We start from the raw sequence: 8,143 nt of genomic DNA on the forward strand, positions 1-8,143 counted from the left end.
CAATAATTTTGAGCTTCCAAATCAATAACTTCACATTTAAGACCTGGCAATACTGGCCAGCACTCTGCAAGAAGCTGTGTGCCCTGCACCTGCACGTGCTTCTGGGTACATGCCAGTTACCCCTTGGGTGTGAAAGCAGCCAGTGCAGTCCAGTTCCCTTTGTGGCACCAGGAAGCCCCGTGCCTGAGCCCATTGCATAGGTTGTGGGCTTTACCCTGGGTGCGCTCAGTCAGGCTGGGGTGCCCTGAGCCCCCCTTCCCAGGGGGACTGCATACTGCTAGGGCTGTGAGGTGGGCACACATGGATCACAAGATAAAGGCAGGGTAGAATTGCACCTTAGAAACTAACTAGTGTGTGCATGTGTTCACCTGCAGGCTGATTTAGGATTTTGCAAAGGGGGAACAGATGGCAGGGGGCTATAACACTACACAGGTTTTTCTCCAGGTAATAAATAAATTGGATGTTTTGCTGGGGGTGAGGGGAGACCTAGGGCTGCATTCTTCACTTTACTGCAAGTGAAAGCAAATGCAGTTTTATTGGTGTGGGTATAGATTGTCTTTGTTGCACGTTCTGTGTTTCATAGATTTCATAGATTTAGGGTCGGAAGGGACCTAGTAGATCTTCTAGCCCGACCCCCCGCCAGGGCAGGAGAACAACAAAACCCCAAAACAAGAAACGGGACTCAAATGAGTCCAGCCAGGTAGGCCTCCAGCCTCTTCTTAAAGACCCCCAGGGTAGGGGCCAGCACCACTTCCCTTGGAAGTTGGTTCCAGCTCCTAGCCGCCCTAACTGTGAAGTAGTTTTTGCGGATGTCCAATCTATACCTCCTCTCCATCAACTTGTGCCCATTACTCCTTGTTATGCCAGCGGGCGCTAGGGGAAACAGCGTCTCCCCCAAACCCTTCTGGTCCCCCCTAGTGAGTTTATAGACGGTCACCAGGTCCCCCCTCAGCCTTCTCTTGTGGAGGCTGAATAGGTTCAGGTCCCGCAGTCTCTCACTGTAGGGTCTGCCCTGTTGTCCCCGGATCATGCGGGTGGCCCTCCTCTGGACCCTCTCCATGTTGTCCACATCCCTCTTGAAATGGGGCGCACAGAACTGGACACAATACTCCAGCTGTGGCCTGACCAGCGTCGCGTAGAGGGGGAGGATCACCTCCTTGGCTCTACTCGAGATGCACCTGTGGATGCACGACAAGGTCCGGTTAGCCCTGCCAACCATGACCTCGCATTGTCGGCCCATGTTCATCTTGGAGTCAATAATGACTCCAAGATCTCTTTCTGCCTCCGTGCTCTCAAGTAGGGAGTTCCCCATTGTGTAAGTGTGCTGCTGGTTCCTACTGCCCAAGTGCAGCACCCTGCACTTGTCCGTATTGAAACGCATCCTGTTCCTGTTAGCCCACCCCTGTAACCTATCCAGATCCCTCTGCAATCTCTCACTCCCTGCTAGCATGCTCACTTCCCCCCAAATTTTTAAGTATTAAGAAATGCTATGTGCTAGGCAACTCCCCCCCCCCCAAAAAAACCCAAACAAAAACCCCGAAAGTCAAAAGATGTTGTTTCCTTAGGCCTGTGGTCATGAGGATTGAATGCACTCCTTTTTCAGATTTGTAAAATCAGGTCAACCTGCCTTTAGTGTCTTGATAGTGCAGCCAATGCTTCACTAAAGACCGAGCTGCAGATTATACTTCGGGTGTAATTAACTGGTTAATGATGCCTTGAGTGGTCACCTGGGTGCAAATTCAATCAATAAGTGGTATGATGAAAAGAGGAATAAGCTATTCCAGAAAATGTTGTGAATATGTCTTTGCATTCTCCTATGCCTGAGGAAGGGCACATGTGCCCAAAAGCTTGCAAATAAAGAGATTTTGCTGGGGGTTTTTTTGTTTTTGTTTTGTTTTTTGTTTTTTTTGTAACTGTCTAGTTGGTCTAATAAAAGATATTGCCTCTTGCACTCTGACTGCTTGTATTGTGTTCTCTGATTAACACAGCTAAAACCTCTATCCCACAAAATGTGTAATAACTTTTGTGGCTGCTTCCTGTCATGTCATGAACTGAATGTGCGGCTAAGGGCCCCAGTGGCTGGGAGCCCATCAGCTGATTGGGGTGAACACGAGCTGTGGTCTCAGCTGGAGGAGCGGGGCCAGGTTGGATGTGTGGTGCATCTTTGTGACTGGGAGCCCTGCCAACTGTGGTATACTTTCAGCTGTGGGAACTTGCTTCTTGCTGGTGCAGGGGGAGTCCAGAATTGTGCTTCTCCTGTACCGATAATTGTGGGATCTGATTTCCAATCCCACAATCATGCCTTCTGCCATGCATGTGTGTCATGGCAGGAGGCATTATTGTGTAAATCTTGCATTAGATCCGATCCATCATGCCTTTACCTGCACTTGTAATAGGGCCCCAAAAGTTATTTCCACACTAGAGTTTAATGTTTTTAGCTAGAGTTAAAAAGAGTCTGCAGGGTTGTGGAGTAGGAGCTACACTACTAGAAATAGCTAGCAGACAGCAGAATTGTGGAAGAAATAATAGCTTGATTAGTGGAACATTTAAGGCCATTAAAAAGATAAGGTTGTTAACAGCTGTGGAATAAAGAGTTTGGAAAGAATCAAGTAATTATAATGAGTCATGAAATCAAGTTGACTCTCTCATCACTGCCTGAATAGAAGTCTTTCTATCACTGCCAGGCACTTCATTTTAAACTTTGGGTTGAGCAGGAATTGAGAAGGAGGTCAAGTGCATCACCACTACCCTTTTCCCTCTGCCATATCTGCTGTTGTATGTGCGTGCATGTCTGTCATGAGCTGCAGTCTCTCAACCACGGGGTGTGTGGTGTACCTCATGTTGGGAGATTATATTGCACACTTTCATGAGCTATAGCTTACTTCATCAGATGCTGTGACAGAACGTGCGGAAAGCAGAATATAAGGAGACCAGCACAGCTAGCTATGCCTTACGATAAACCCCAAGACTTCACATAGGGATTCCTGGTGTTGCAAGCATTCTGCCCAGCTCCGGTCTTTCTGAGGTCTCTGCCTTATTTTCCTTATCCAAAACCAAGGGAAAGGGAAGCTGGCATCTTCTGAGAGTGCCTCTCACTTCTGGAAGCCCGCTGCTTTAACTGAAGTGCCTGGCGTCTTTGGCCCCTGCTGTTTGGCAGTTATGCACTGCAAGCTAAATCCATGGTCTCAATGTCCAGCCACCTTGCAACTTTGTACTAGTGCAGTGACCATGTGTGGGGTCTTAGCTCTCTTCCTCTCACCCCATGGCATTGGAACTTCTTAACCCATTATACTCAGGCTCACATCGGCTGTGTGCTCAACTGCATGTCTTGGCATGGTCCAAGGAGGCATATCCTGATACAATCTATGTCCCATGTAGCTACCAGGAATAGAGTCTTACATTCTCTTCAATCTCTACAAAGCCATGTAAATAACTATGACTTTTTAACATTCACTAATAAAGTTGTAAATTGATTACCTGCCACTTAGTTGTATAGTAACTGGGGCCAGTAAGGCTGAAGGGGAAGCAGCTGTCCAAGGGCTGCTACTAGGAGCCTTAGAATTGACAGAGCCTATAGTCATGGGGTGGGCAAAATGTGGCCCAAAGGCTGGATGTGGCCTACCAGGCCATTCTGTCCAGCCTGCAGGGCCCCTGAAGTGTTTAGAAAATTAATAATTATCTGCCCCTGGCTGCCTGTTATGTGGCCCTTGATGGCTTGCCAAAACTTGGTAAGCAGGCCTCTGCCTGAAATAATTGCCCACCCCTGCTATAGTCCGTGTCAGGCTGCCCCCTTTCCTTTTTTCACGGCTGCAAATTTTAGCCATGCTATTGACTAGCTTCCCTTACTTGCAAGATTTCTAATAGCAGCCACAGAAGTCTTGATGGAAGCTAGTTAGTTTTTGGGCTAGCTAATACCACAGCACTGACAATCCAGTGTACTAGCTGTTTTTCAGTCCAACACTGTCTATAGCAGTGTAAGAAGTGACAGAAAAAGTCTCAGAAGATAGTTTCGTAGTTGGTAGGGTCGGAAGGGACCTGAGCAGATCATTAAGTCCAACCCCCTGCCATAAGTCATGAAACCCATTTTCACTTGGCAAAGAACACCACTCAGTCTCTTTTCCCTCCATTTCAGTATGTAGGCTTTTTATGTAGGGATGATATTTTTCATGTGCTTTCATTTCTGCCTCCATGTCCCTCTTCAATGAAACCAGTAGGTCTAGGCCACTTTTATTTAGTTTCTGGTGTATCCTGGATGGGGTGTATGTACACAAATGCACACAACTTTTTAAGAGCTAATATTTATACAATCGGGTCTCAAAGTCTTCTCTACAGTCCTAAATACATATTATTAATGTTTTCCTCTTCTTCCTCAAATGCTCCCTCTTTCTTATTTATCAGGTGACATGCACTACTCAAGTTCTGGCCTTGTCTCTTTCCTACGTAATTTTATTTTGGAGCTGTCAAAGCAATATGCGTCTCTGGTTAAATGTATGCTTTTCAGTTTGTTGCCACTTGTGAGATTCAGTTTTCTTCCACCTTTAGTCAAACTGTATGGCTTAGATGTGCAACCTTCATGCTGACTCAGTTGAGCTTTCAATACTGCACCTAAAGGAAAATAATCTTAGTGTGTACTTTGTAACACAGAGACAAGTTTCTTTCAAATGTTTAATATAGGTCAGAAATATTGACCTAAGCATAGTAGTTGGAGCTGTCCCATGTTGAGAAGCAAACAAATACTTGAGAAACAAATAAATACTACATATTTCTTTAGCATCTGTTTCAATGTTCTGTTAAATCGTTCCAGTAATCCGTCAGTTTGTGGATGGTATACCGTGGTCCTTAGGTGTTTGGTTCGCAGCATTTTGCTCACTCTGTCAGACACTTGAGATGTAAAATTAGTCCCTTGGTCAGTTAATAATTCTCTTGGGAGCCCCACTCGGGAAAATATTTTCAGTAATTCTTCTACTGCCTTGTGGGTGGACACTGTCTGCATAGGCACCGCCTCTGGATATCTTGTTGCATAGTCCATTAGGACCAAAATAAATTGGTGCCCTGCACTGCTTTTTGGAAGAGGCCCCACGATATCCACGGCCACGCATTCAAAGGGGATTTCCACCAATAGCAGTGGTACTAATGGGGCTCTTGGAGGATGACTGGGGTTCACTTTTTGGCACCAAGGGCAAGAAGCACAGTATTTGGCCACTTCTTGTATTAGCCCTGGCCAAAAGAATCTTCCCTTAATGTGAGCCTCAGTCTTGTCTCTCCCCAAATGTCCACCCGTAGGGAGTTCGTGCACTACTTCCGATACCGCCGAGGCACCAGTAACTGCTCTACTTCCCCATGTTTGTTTCGTTCCACTCTGTATAGTGGAGATCATTCTTCATTTCAAATCTTGGGGTGGTCTGCATCAGCTCCAGTCTCAGTACTTCTCCATTCTGCCGGGCTAGGTGTTCTTGGAAGGCATATAAAAACCCTTCTTCTCTGCTTTGTTCCAGCCTGAAATTGTTCATCCTCCCACAGGTGAGCCACATCCACCTCCTGTTCTACTTCTTCATCTGTTAGAGGCAGTCCTGGTTCCCCAGTGAATGCCTCCGCTGTAATATCATTCCCCCAGACCTTCTCGGACCTTGCGGTCCTGCACCATCTTCTCTTTGTCCCCAGGAGTCTCCAGCTGGCTTTCCCCTTAGGGTGACCAGGGTGGTGCTGTAGTGTACTCCCCTCTTTCCTTGCCTCTCTCAATCTTAATGCCTGACTTATAACTGCCAGGAGCTCCAGCCAGTCGCATCCTAATATCATTGGGTAGGGTAGGGTAAGTGTTCAACTACTCCGACCAGCATCCGCCATACTTTCACGCGTACTTGCAAGGTAAACCACACTCAGTCCTGTCTTTGTGCCTCCCCACACAAACATTGAAGGTTGATTCTGTCTGCTGTTTCTTTGTCTTCTCTGGGTAAAACATCCCTCCGTATTGTTGTGTGCGACGAACCGGAATCCAACATCTCCTGGGTTATTTGTCCCTCAAGCCTCACGTGTATAGTCAGTGCCGGCCATTACTCTCATGGGTCCACATCAGACCTTGCACAATACCCACAAATACCTGTGGGGGAAGATTGTTGTCTCGGCCTATCCCTCACTACCTTCTCTACCAATGCCCATTGTCTTTCTGTTTGTTCCCACCACAGTTGTTGTTCCTTTAAATCCACAGCAGGGGTCTGTTCTGCTTTCTCTGCCTTCTTTTTGGACCCAAGGGTTCTTTCTTTCATTTGGGTCAAGCATTGTCTCAGGGTACTTATGACCGTGAGACGTTTCCCAGCCAATGCACCACTGTAACAGGTTACCCTTCCCAGCACCATCTTCCTTTTTAAACTGCGCAATACGTGGGGTGCCCTTGGACTCTGTTTTGGAACTCTTATGTCCTGCCCTCTGCTCGCCTGCCACGTCTTGATGGAAATTATTGTTGTTGTTCTTACAAGCGGGAGATGGCCTATTATGCTTTGTATGTTGGGGTCTTTTGTCCACCTGGGTCTGACCCCTGTTTTCTCTAGCTAGCCCTCCTTGTCCAGAACCCACCAAACATGGTTTGACTCTGAGGCTCTAGTCTTCTCCAGCGTGGGGCCTTGTTACCCTTCAGCCCCCCTCTTGTCCTCCCTGGGCTCTCTGCTGCCCCTGTCTCACATTGCGCCCTCTCTGGTGCTCGGGCTGTCCGCAACCCTGTCTCACTCTGCACCTGCTCTGGGGCTTCTTGCTGCCCTCCTCTCTGGGGCTGGGATCGCCGCGCTGCTGTGGGTGCCGTATGAGGCCTCCTCCAACCCCTAATAGCCTCACCCAAACCTCTGGTCTTAAACAACAAAGAAAACACAAGCCCCTGGGCTATAACATAAATTCTCTCATTCTGCTGAAACATCATTCCAGCTGCACCAAGGGTGTTCCATCTCTCACCAGTATCAGGCTGTTCATGTAGTCAGGCCTCTCCCCTTTGCTTGCTCAGGCAGAGCTCCTTTCCCCTTGGCTCCTAGCAGAGAACTACTCACCTGGCTTCAGCCTTCGGGTTTAAATAGGAGCCAGGCCCTACCCTGTCTGGTCAGCTGACCGCTAGCTGGTGTGGGTCACTGGCTTCCTCTGATTGCAGTGGTAACCCACAGCTGGGCTCCTTCCTCACTGCTCCAAAAGTAGCAGGCACCTTAGTGTTACAAGCCCCCACTCCCCATCTGGTGCTCTCAGTGGGGATACCAGTGCTCCCGCCTGTCCCCATCGCCTCAGCAGGGAATGCTGGCTGTCAGGGGGTGCAGCAGTGCTCTCAGCGGGTGGACGTGCACCTCTGTGCATCCCCTACATGTTGCCACTTTAGATAAGCAAATCTTTCCCTAACATATGGGAGCAAGGAAGAATAAACATACATAGGAGTCAGTGTCTGATTGCAGGCTGGTTTTAAAATATAGATAAGGAAACAAATGCTTCATATGAAAATGTAAGCCAATAAATACTACTGTAAGTAAAAGTTTTATCCTGTTAAACTGTTTGTACAGTAGCAAAACCATATTTGAAAGAAACCTGCAGAACCTATTATACTGAATGAAGGATGGAGTTGTCATGTGACTCAGAACCCCGGGGGTACACTGTATGGCCCGCAATACATCCACTACATCTGGCCTGTGGAGTTGGAGGACTTTGCCCATGCCCGTGTTAGGGTCAGGCAGCTTCTAGCTGCCCCTGTGCTGCTGTCACTTCTCCCTACCCCACCAGCTCTGGTCCATCGGGCTTTGCCTGCACCCACACTGCCACTCCTTTCCCTAGCCTCTCACTCCATGGCTGCAGCGCAGGTGCAGCTTCCAGCCAGTGGGAAGCTGTGATGGGGGCTGTGTAGCTGTGCCTACACTGCAGTGGGGACAGGGAGGGAACTGGGGAGTAGCAGCAGCAGCATGGGTGGAGTTTGCAGTTGCCTGGCCCCAGTATGGCTTCCCTGTAGCAAGAAACCTTTTTGCCTGCTCCCCTCTCAAATGTGAAGCTCCTCCATATGGCAAAAGCCCCTTTTTCAGTAGTTGTTCCCTTTTGGGGATGCTTTTTCTTTTTTACCTTTTCTTCCTTCCTGTCTCTCTTTCTATTATTATTATTATTATTATTATTATTATTATTATTATTATTA

This window comes from Gavialis gangeticus, unplaced genomic scaffold (assembly GCF_001723915.1).
Source record: "Gavialis gangeticus isolate Ggan-Ray unplaced genomic scaffold, GavGan_comp1, whole genome shotgun sequence".
Lineage (NCBI taxonomy): Eukaryota > Metazoa > Chordata > Crocodylia > Gavialidae > Gavialis > Gavialis gangeticus.